Consider the following 12807-nt stretch of genomic DNA (forward strand, 5'->3'; position numbering starts at 1 on the left):
TCATGATTAAAAGAAAACAAACAAAACAAACAAACAAAAAAACAAGGTCATCCTTTTCCTTATCTTCGTTTTGCCTGAACGTTTCTTTTTCATGAGTTGGTGTTGGCGCTTTTCTCGCTCCATCCACACGGCGGTTATCTGCCCAAACGCTGCTTCGTTTCTGACCTTCAGGAATTAAACCCATAGACAAAACAAGGGCGAAGGGGCATCTACAACCCCCCTCCCCCACCACACAAACACACACACACACACACACACACACACCCTGAGTCACCCACAACCCCGTGACCACCAACTGCTTGCCCTTCTCACTCACCCCCTCTTCTCTCGTTCGGCGTAAACTTTCCATCGCTCCTTCACTCCGTTGGCTAGAGTTACTTGTCACTTGACCCGGTGTGTAATATCGCCAGTTTTGTCGTTACACACCGCGCAACACTTTTTTTTCTACGCTCTCTTTGTTCCTGTGCTTAGCTCAACTTGCCAAAAAAACTCGCCATGCGTGTTTAACTTCAGTTTACACACAAAGTGACATTACACACCTTCTGAAACTTCTAGAAGACTAAAATGCACCTTAATGCATATTGATCGTTATCTATGTCTATGCTAATTCTCCACAACATCTGTATTAGCTCTCTACATCTTAACTGCACCTACTGTACGCTAAATCTCTATATCTGTGCTAGCTCTCCATATCTCCGCTAATTCTCCACAAAGTCTACCCAAATTATCTACAGCTAGGCTAATTCTCAACCATATTTATGCTAATCCCCAAACATCTATGCTAACTCTCTACATCTATGGTAATTCTCCAAAATGAGGCAAATTTCTACATCTACTCTTTCTCCACAACATCTATGCTAACTATCTATAACGTCTAAACAAATTCTTCCACCCTAATTCCCTGCAATGTCTACGCTAATACTCCCCACAAATACACTAATTCTCCATATCTATGCTAATTCTCTACATCTGTGCTAGCTTTTTACATTGATGCTAATTCTTTGCAATGTCTATGCTAGTTCTCCACATCTATGTTACTGTAGCTTTCTACATTGATGCTAATTCTTTGCAATGTTTATGCTAGTTCTTAACATCTATGCTAATTCTCCACATCTATGCTAGCATTTTACATTGATGCTAACTCCTTGCAATGTCTATGCAAGTTCTTAGCATCTATGCTAATTCTCCTCATCTACACTAATTGTCCACATATTTACCACTTATTCTTAACATTTATGCTAATTCTCTACCATATCTATGCTAATTTTTCACAAAATCTATTTTAAAACGTTCTAAAAAGTTTTAAAATCTATAGTCATATATGACATTGAACATCTTCTGAAACTTAGAAAACTAAAATGCATCACATAGCTTTTGTCCCACGTACGCAGCCATACACAGTATGGTATGCAGTCAAACGCTAATACGATCGGCCGTGACCTAAGACAAAGGAAGGGTTTCTCTTCCTGCAAATGAGAGCCTTAAATAAAAAAATGTAATATACAAATAAAGAAATAAAGAGTATATAAGGGTAAGGAAAATATACAAATATACAAAACTTCAGGCTGAAAAAAGTACAAAGTTGCTTAATAAAATAGAAATAAATTAAAAGTGTCTGAGATGTTAAGTGTATAAATTATACAGGATAATTTAAATTACAGCTGAGTGTAGTTAAGCCCTCTGTATGAAAAATGAGTGATATGTAAACATGAGCAAAAAAATGTTGCAGGAATAGGATGCTAATCCATGCTAATTCTCCAAAACATCTATGCTAATGCTCTATATCTGCCCTTTTTCTCTCCCTATTTCACCTGCGCTAATTCTCCACAACATCTATGCTAGTGCTAATTCTCTAAAACATATATTCTCTACATCATCTATGCTAATGTTTTACATCTATTCTACATCTATTCCTTATCCACAGCATCTGCTACCATTTTTCTACCAATTTTTCACAACCATGCTAATTCTTAACAACATCTATGCTAATTCACCACGTAAATGTTAATTCTTTACACTTTGCTAATTCCCTATCACATCTACACTAATTATCTACATCTACATGAAATCTCTATATCTGTGTTAGCTCTCTATATCTGCGCTAATTCTCCAAAAAGTCTTCGATACTTATCCACATCTACGCTAATTCTCTACCCCATCTATACGTATTCTCTACATCATATATGCTAATGCTCTATATGTATTCCTTCTCTTATGTCTACACTAACTCTCTATAACATCTATACAAATTATTTACATCTACCCTGATTCTCCACAATGTCTACGCTAATTCTCCCCCAAATCTATGCTCGTTCTTTTCTATGCTAATTTCTCCCAGCTATGCTAATTCTCCAAAACACTTGCTATATTTATCTGTACAGGATTAGGGCTACAATCCGGATCCATTGTAGCAGCGGTACAGTCACACTTCCCGCTAAAACAGTCTGTAAGGTTAAGGCTGTTCATGTTGTGGGTTTTACAAGTGTTTGCAATCATGGAGGGCAAACACAAGCCATTTCCCAATACACACACACACACACACACACACACACATAGCGTTGAAGCTGTTAAGGGGCTCTGCGGCTAACCTGTTTGCTTCACTGAGCGCAGGCCAAGCATGGCGCACTGGAGGTTGTGCTTGTGTGTGGTGTGTGAGTGTGTGTTTATCTTTGTGTGTGTGCGTGTGTGTGTGTTTTGCAGGTCAGGGCTCACTAGAGAGAGTGTGTGATGACTAGGAACGAGCTACAGGATGATTTACACGCTCCCCTTTAACCCCTCTCTGTGTGTTTCTGTGTGTACACAGGGGAATGATTTTTCCATAGTGAGTCGATAAAGGATCACTTTTTTTTGCAAAGGATATACTGTCTGTATAAGTGTGTGTGTGTGTGTGTGTGTGTGAGTGCGGAGGAGGAGGAGGAAAAGGTTAAAGGTGTTAGCCTTGAACCTCGCCTCAGCACATAAATCAAGTGTGTAAATCTGTTTTGACAGGAATGCAGACAGTAAGAGCTCGGACTGGTCTCGGCCTCGTCCCGATCCACTCGCAGTGTGTTTACTCAAATGATTAACTGCGTACTCATGATGGCGCTAAAGAAATTTAGCTAACTACCTAGCCAGGAGCTTTGTGTAGCTCCGTCATGTCATCAGTAGCATGTCTTGAGTTATATTTAATCAGACAAAAATCTTGAATGAATTTTTGACGATTTCATAAACTAAAAAGAACAAGTCCATAAATGTACAAATTTGATGTACAGTAGATGTAACAGATGGAAATCTGTAAACAATTAAACACAGCAACACGGCGCCAATATGTTGCAGTATCTAATGTTATTGTTACGTTTAACCGTTACGTTAGCTCCTTTAAAGATGATACAGTAAGACAGAATATGTAGCTTGTTCTCGCCCAACCATTATGTAGCACTAATACTGGAGAGAAAAAAAAAACATTTTGCTCTAGCAAGCCATTTTCTTTTGTTTAATAACAAAAAAACTTCATGTTTTAATAAAAGAAAACAAACAACTATACAGGATGCAGTATTTAAGGAAACTATTAAATAATCAACTGCCAGAATAAATTGAAAAAGAAAGTAATAATTATCAAAATCTTCTAAACTTGTTTATGCTGTTCTTTTCATGAACTAATATGCTAACTAGCGTAATAACATAGAGAGAAAAAAACATGGAAAGCAGTTGGAAACATTGTTCGTAAACAATAAACATTTACTTTAATAAAGTTGATCATTTAAGGCCTTGTTCACACGGGCGTTAAAATCGAGCGTTTTTCTTGCGTTCATAGTGTCCGGTGAACGTGGATCAACCGGTGAGTGTTTTCTACGCATAGGAGTTAATGAGAATGTTCACACGGGCTTTGGTGACGTGCGTTTGTCCGGCTGCACGTTTATACGGCATAAAAAAGAATGTTGCATGCAGCTTTTCTTGCCGTTCAAGACCCAATGAACGCAAGGAAACCGCTTTTAGTTCATTTTCTTCGTGTTCATTTTACGCTTTGCAGGACCGGATATATCCCATGATCCTACATGCTATACATAGGGAAATGCGTAAAAGGGCAAAATAAAAATAAATATTGTTGAAAAACTTTTTTTGCATTTCTTCATAAACCACAAAAAAAGACTTTCTTTAATCCGACGTTGTGCAGTCAGAGAGTGAACCCAGTAGCGGCGGCTTTCATATCCAGTTCCCGACACACTGCCCCCACAGGTTAACACACAAACTACAACTTGGGCTGCAGGCGGACGTTAGACAGAGACAAACGAACGCCGGTGTAGAAGTCAATCAAGCGCCACTACAAAACGCAACATAAACGTCTAGGACGTTCAGAGCACGTTCGTTTATCCAAAAACTTAACGCCCGTGTGAACAAGGCCTAAATAAACTGGATATTACCCTACACCTGGGATGCATATCTAGCCACGCCTATTTTTCCAGATAAAAACAAGGTGCAATCTCCGTTTCTGAAAAATGATGCTTACGCGGACGTGCAAAAAACCTGCAGTACCTCATATCTCCACTGGGTGCTGGATCCAAAAGCGAGTCACTCCTCGTACAGGCTAATGTTTAAATGTTCATCTTTCCAAAAGAAAAAAAAAAAAAAAAACTCTCCATAGCTAAATTTCCCATCCATGACACCTGCACAGGGGGTGAATTTATATGTAACTCATCAGTTAGGATGATATAAAGTGTTAAAGTTATTAATATTTAGCAGTGTGACTGATTTGATTGACAACTGCATTGCAGGTTCTCTCATTCAGAACGATTCACGAGCTCTATTCTGAGCCCGAACGATTCCGAGTCATTTGAATCAATTAAACTGTTTGTTCGACAAACGTAGCATGACCTAATAGCACACTGGAGGAAGTCGCAATTAAACCTCAGGGAAGCTAACGCTATGATGGCTTGCTAATTACAGTAAGTATCGGTTGTACTTGTACATGAGTACATGAGGAAACATGTGACGCAGTGCGGAATCGAAACCTCCGCAACGTTCCGGACCTGCCCTGCGTTTATCCCAGCTCTGAGAGTGACGTCACTGGAATTGCTTGTGGTATGACCCCATATAAACCCCATGTTATGGGAAACTAATCAACTGCACTGATCGACACTGATTACTGTCCTGGTACGGTGCAACATGCAGCGTGTTATTCTGAGCTGTGTGTTCTGTAGTGACATACAGCTAACTGAGAAATCTGCAACCAGAAGGAAGATGTTCTGTCACTTGCTTTGTGTGTGTGAGTGTGTGTGAGTGTCTGTGTGCTACACTGCAGTGCTATACACACACACTTCAGCACAGCGTCCTAATAGCCGCTTTGGCACAGCATACATCTGCAATTATCCACCTGGCTGCCATCCAAGGAGCTACGCTACCTCGCTCTCCATGTCCCGGCACCTCCATCCCTCCACACACACACACACACACACACACACACACACACACACAATGGCAGCTATTATACAAATGTTTATAGCTGTAAAATGGCCTACAGTGGACTGAAGGCACACACCGAAGGCATCGTGTTTCTGCAGGGTGCGTCATCTTCATCATCATCATCCTCAGCCATATCATCACTGTATTCCTTTTTTAGAAGCATGAGCTCTAACATGAGTGTACACAAACCTGAGCTCAAAAATCATTTTAATTGTGAAATAAATCACAGTTACATGGACAGCAAACGCCTACACACACACACGCACACGCACACGCACACACAATTATACTTGGTCGTATTGGTTATCCTCAGTGTACAGTGCCTGTATTTTGTTACATTTATTTTTATTTAGTCCTCACTTTTTTTGTTGTTTTATAATTGGATTCATTTCATTATTTTTTTTTTGTTTGTTTCACATTCCTGTTATTTACATTTATTATTTATGACTGTCCTATTTTTGTCTTTTCATTTGGTACTTTATGCCATTTCATTAGGTACACCTTGCTAGTACTGGGGTGGAACAATTTCGACTGAAAAAGGCCTGCTTATTTCTTTATACTGTGGATTCAACAAGTTGCTGGAAACATATTGGCGTGATACAGGTACGCTGTGGCCGTGAAGTGTAAAACAAATTTACAAAACTGAAAACAAAATAACAAAATCAAAATCAAATGAACAAAACGGAAAACAAAATAACTAATATCTGACTGGCCGAGAAGTGCAATACAAATTAACAAAACGGAAAAAAAATTGAAAACCAAATAAAAAAACCCCAAACTATTTTTGGAGGGGGGGAGTTTTGTTAATGTGTATTGCACTTCTCGGCCAGTCCGATACAAACCGGAAAAGGTAGGTATAGTTTGCGAATGAGCTAACCGCTAATTGGACGAGACATCTGTCACTCAAGATATACAGGAAGTACTGTAGTAGCGGTAGATTTGTGTGTGTATGAATGTGCAAACATTATTGTGGTTTCAAATATGGCGTACTCACGGTGGCCCTGAATTTAGTTCTGTTAATTATTTTGCACTTCACAGCCATCATAGTTTAAAGTGAAGCAGAACAAACAAGAAACAAAGATACAGAAACAAGTTCCTACTTCCTGTATATCTTGGGTGACAGATGTCTCGTCCAATCAGTGGTAAGCATTTAATTCGCTAACTATACCTACCTTTTCCGGTTTGTATCGGACTGGCCGAGAAGTGCAATACAAATTAACAAAACGCAAAACAAATTAACAAATAAAAAAACCAAATTAACAAACCCGAAAACAAAATAACAAAACCAAAAACAAAACAACAAAACCAAAAACAAAACAATTTTTGGGGGTTTTGTTATTTGGTTTTTAATTTGTTTTCCATTTTGTTAATTTGTATTGCACTTCTCGGCCAGTCAGATATTAGTTATTTTGTTTTCAGTTTTGTTAATTTGTTTTGCACTTCAGGGCCACCGTACAGGTACTTTTAACCATGCTCAGTTGGTACTAAGAGGCCCAAAGTGTGCCAGGAAAATCTCTATACACCATCACACCACCATAACCAGCCTGAAAGGCCAGATTTATCCATGCTTTCATGTCCAATTTCTGACCCAACTGTGATTCGCTATTTATTAACAAACAAAGTATCACAATTGTACGGTGGCCGAGAAGTGCGAAACTAAAAAAATTAAACAGAAAAACTAATTGAAAAATCAGATAACAAAATAACAAAGCCAAAAACAAAATAAAGAAATCCAAAAAACAGAATAACAAAAAAAGAAAACAAATTATAAAATGAAATAATAATTTTTTTAGAGAGTTTTTCTAATTCACAAGTTTGTTTTACATTCCTGTTATTTACATTTATTATTTATGACTGTCCTATTTTTGTCTTTCATTATTTTCTATTGTCCTTTTTTATTGTTTATCAATATGTTGTATTATTTTCTCTTGTTTATATTAATAATATTTAGATTTTTTTTACTTTTAAAATTTAATTTATCCTTCCATTACTGTAAACTCCTTTAATTTAACTTCTGACGGCTGCAAAAATGCTAAAACTGGAGACTCCTTCCATACAGGCTAAACAAGCTAGTCGTTGCCTAGGAAACTTTACTGAATTCAAATGTGCACGCTGAAATTATTAATAGCCAAAACACATGTTGGAGATAGTGTAAAATTAAACTGACAAATGAAAACAGAGAACTCCTCAGTGTTGAAGAGAGAGGGAGCTCTAACTCACTGATAGTCTGGTAGATGAAACGCTGAACTCATTGATTAACTTCATCGATCAGAGGAGGTTCTCAAGCCAAGTGGAGGGATTATCGAATGGACACTTGCTTGGTAGATACTCGTCTTAATCAATAGCTGCTAGCTCACATATTTGCACTTGAGACGGTTTTTAAGTCATTCTCCACATCAGTTTGTCACAGTATTTATCATTAAGTTGAAATAAAAATATCTCTTAATGTTAGACATTAGTGTAACATTTTCATGTATAAACTTTACGTCTAACCCTTGTGGCAGCACGCTTCTCACCTTTCGGTTTATTATCCTTGTCTACGAACCTTACGCAGATCCAAAGAAATGAAAGCGAAATATCGTAATTCATAACAACAATTGTTTATGTTAAGACTATTTAGTTTTCATGCACAACTGACTCCGGATACGTGAAGTCTTTTCACACACAAAGTGCTATCCCCCCTCTTACACATACATAGGTTAACTTTTTCTTATTTAAAAAATATTTTAGAAAGTTTCTATTTAAGATCTCCATAATGATTACAGAACTACATTAAACCTCTCGAAACATGAGGTTTTGTAAAATTCCCAAAATAAAGTCACATTATGTAGAAAAATGGCGTACTTTAAGTATGAAGTCGTAATATTTCGAAAATCTTTAAGTCATAATATGTTTGGAGAATTATTGAAGTATTGTTTGAAAAAGATGTAATATATTTCCAGTGAATAGTGATGATATTTCAAGAATAATGTATTTTTTAAATGCAATATTTTTTAGAACAAAATCAAAACATTAAGAAAAGATATCATTACAAAAACATTTTTTTCTTGAATTTCAATATTGTGACAATACAATTGTAGTAATTTGAGAAAATAATTACATAAATGAAAAACATAAGTTGCAATATTTTAAAAATAATGTAATATTTCAAAACAATGTCGTATGATTGAAAAATAATTTTTATAAGCAAAAAAAGCTATATGGTATTATAAATGTCATGTGATATGTTAAAAAAAATCTAATATTTAAAAAATACCATAATAATATATATAAAATTATAGGGTAAAATTATACTGTATTAGTTAATATTTATTTTTTTAAATTGTTATGCAATTTACAATATAATAATAATAATAATAATAATAATAATAATATGGTACCGATGCAACTGATATTAGGATTTTTTATTTGTACTATTTCCATTATAGCATAACAACCTTTCCTGAAATATCACATTATTCTGTAAAAAAAATAAAAAAAATAATAATATATATATATATATATATTATTCCCCATAGAGACAGCTAAACATGCTTATTCTAGTTATGTCATTATCGTTATGTAGTCCTTATGGGTGTAATGTATATGCCGTCAATTTAATATACACGTTAAATTCCATTTTCCATCCTATTCCATTACGATCCACTAGAGGCGCTTCTCGTTTTTAAAAAGCTAATGAATAAGTTCAGTTCCTTTTCAGTCTATATATAAACAGGGTGTGTTAGGGAACCTGAATATTTTTATATCTGTGTGTGCAAATGGGTGTGTGTGTGTGTGTGTGTGTGTGTGTGTGTGTGTGTGTGTAAGATAGTTGGAGCTTTGGTTGGGTTGCTAGATTAAAGGATACATGGGGAAATTATAGTGGATAGAGAGAACACTGGGTGGTCCGGAGCACTGAATAAACACCGTGCATACTTTTGGAAAAGAAACACCTTCGCACATTCGTCTCCGAAAGCCACTTACCAAACGTACCAAACACGGCTCACGGAAACGATGATCCGTTCTGATTGGTCAGTGGGCGTTGATTCGGTGTGTTATACCAGAAGCTGCAAACTCTCATGTTTATACTAACACACTCGCCCGATCATGTTATTAACTTCCAGTGCAGGAATGAATGTTTACAGCTCCTGTAACCTGAGTGAGAAATGTTCGACAGCATTAATCGTAGCTATAAACGGATAAAAAGTCATTCTTTAATCAATAAACATTAAAACTGTTGGCAAGTTCCAATCAAAGTATAATGCTGATGAAAAAGAATCAAAAAGAAAATCATTAAATTGAGAGTAACTGTTTAATCCCCCCCCCCCGATGTTGATTATTTTCCTGTAACAACACAACACACCATGTCTTCATTTTTACGTCGATATTATCAAAGCGTCTTTACTTTGTCATTGCTGAGATTTATTAGGAGAAGACTACCTTGTGAAATAAGGTTCAGGTAAAGGTAGCAATGTGTGTGTGTGTGTGTGTGTGTGTGTGTGTGTGTGTAAGAGCATGGAATATAGTGTCTAATGTTATCTCTAACAGAACAGGACCACCTTGGCAGTTTTAAAAGGCCAAGTGAGTTAACTTTCCCTAAAGTTTACACACCCCTAATCCCTACAGCAGTTTTTTTTTACGGCAGGAGCAGAATAAAAGGCCGAGAGCCTTGTTTTATGTTTAGGTTTTTATGTCGGTGCCGTTTCCATTTGCATGCATAATGTGAGCACTTTAACTTCAATACAAAGGTTCTGTCCTAAGGTTAAAAAAAATAAATGTGTATATTCACTCTCAGGCCATTTCATTAGGTACACCTTGCTAGTACTGGGGTGGAACAATTTCGACATAAGGACTGCCTTAATTCTTTATACTGTGGATTCAACAAGTTGCTGGAAACATATTGGCATGATACAGGTAGACTGTGGCATTTTAACCATGCTCAATTGCTACTAAGAGGCCCAAAGTGTGCCAGGAAAATCTCCATACACCATCACACCACCATAACCAGCCTGAAAGGCAGGATGGATCCATGCTTTCTTGTCCAATTTCTGACCCAACTGTGATTTGCTATTTATTAAAGTATCAAGTAAACAAAGTATCCCAATTGTACGGTGCCCGAGAAGTGCAAAACAAAATAACACAACAGAAAAACTAATTGAAAAATCAGAAAACAAAATAACAAAACTGAAAAAACAAAATAACAAAACCGAAAAAAAAGAAAAATCCAAAAAACAAAGCAGAAAATAAAATATCAAAACCAAAAAACAAAATAAAGAAATTCAAGAAACAGAATAACAAAAGAAGAAAACAAATTATAAAATGAACAAACTAAATAACGAAACCGAAAAACAAAATAAAAAATCCAAAATAAAAAATCCAAAAAACAAAGCAGAAAATTAAATATCAAAACCGAAAAACAAAATAAAAAATCCAAAAAACAAAACAGAAAACAAAATATCAAAACCGAAAAACAAAGTGAAAAATTTTCAAAAAACAAAATGACAAAACAGAAAACAAATAAAAAAATGAAATAACAAAACCAAAAAACTAAATAACAAAAATGAAAACCAAATAACAAAGCAAAATAAAATAAATTTAAAAACAAAATAACAAAATCAAAAAGAAAAAAAATGAAAAAATCTGAAAAAGATCATGTTTTTTTGTTTTGGACTACTCTGGCACCAAACAACTGACGTGTCTAAAGTTACATATAATAGTCTCATCATGTCACTTTGAGAATACTAGAAAGCCCTGGAACTGAAGACTCCTTTCATAAACACCATTTAAAACACCTATTATCACACACACGAGTACAAAATACATTTTCATTCCACCTCTCACTCTGAACAAGTTGTTACTATAGAAACCATGATATTTTCCAATCACCTTTTATTAGCATGTAATGAAATGCTTGTTTAACATATAAAAAAAACATCCAGCCGAGGATATAATTAAGAACACTTAGGAATGGGATTGTTTTGCATTCAGACAGTGTTGGGAAATATTTCCAGATGGATATGTTCACATTGAGTCCAATTGAAATCTAGCTAAGACATGTTGCTTGCGATTATTTATGTCGGTAACGGAGATGTTGAAAAAGAACGTGCTTCGGGCAAGCAGTGCTTTTAAAATGGTGTGGAACGCTGTAATTATCTGTACACTGGAACGGGGCCATGGTGTTATTTATTGGGCGGTTGCGAGTGCAGGGTTTTACAAGTGCGTACTGTAATTCTGTTGTGGTACGCTTTCTCTTTAGTATTTTAGTAGGTAAGCGATTAATTGTTTATCTGTGCAAATAAAAGTTTGTGTGTAAAAAATATCAACTTTATATCAAAGGTTAAGATTAAGAAATTGAATCAAAGCAGACATTAAGTGTAACTAAGCTTAGAGACGTTACAAAGAAATAAAGCAACGTAAACTGAATGTTTTTTTTTTTCGAAGAAAATTTTAATTTAGGAATTACGAAAGCACGAAATGGTTATCTATTTACACCAGTCACAATTTAACTGTATCTGTGATATAAATAAATAAAACGATGACGTATAAGTAACATACTGTAGTTTGTATTGCTTGACTGATTGAAGTCTTCGGATTGATCCGCGCTTGTACTAATCCAGGAAGTGACCTCGGAGTGTTCACCCTGACAGACTGATAGCTGTCTGATTACCGTAGATCAGAATGCAGACAGATGGATGATTGGATTAGGACACAATGACAATCCCATATGTATGCCTCAAGGCAGGACCAGAAAGTCTCTCGCCCAATCAGAAACAGCCTCCTGAGGCCCCTGGTTGCTGGTGTGAAAGCGTTTTGATCTTTTTTTGAATAAGATATTAGAGTAGATGATAGAGGACGGTAACCATTGGAAAGGCCTTTAGGGCTTCTTGTTACACTGCAGCAGTTTAACTGTTGTTGTCGGTCTTTCGGCTGCTCCTGGTAATGCGTCGCTACAACAGCTTGGCACAGGTTTTTACACTAGATGCCCTTCTTGACGTAACTCTCCCATTTTATCTGGGCTTTGGACTGGCACTGAATTCAGTGGCTGGGGTTTGGGCATTGGGTAGGATAACATTATACTATATTTTTAATGACCATACGTAGTAGTTATACGCTCTATCTCTCTCTTTTTGCTCTCTTTTTAAGCTATTTAATCAAAGCTTGAGCCGCAATAAACTGATGTAATTTACATTTTTATTGTTCATCACATGGAGAATATTCATCTACTATAAATCCTCTAGCGCTCGTATCAGATCCTCCTCTTCACCAAAACGCTGGAGACGCATTCATGTTCCTGGACGTGTGTTCCTACTGTAAATGGCAGACTCGCCCTGAAAACACTACTCAGCGAGGTATTTTCGGCCCTGTGGCTCCCCACCAGCTTGTTATTAA

This window comes from Clarias gariepinus, chromosome 18, assembly GCF_024256425.1.
Source record: "Clarias gariepinus isolate MV-2021 ecotype Netherlands chromosome 18, CGAR_prim_01v2, whole genome shotgun sequence".
Taxonomy (NCBI): domain Eukaryota; kingdom Metazoa; phylum Chordata; class Actinopteri; order Siluriformes; family Clariidae; genus Clarias; species Clarias gariepinus.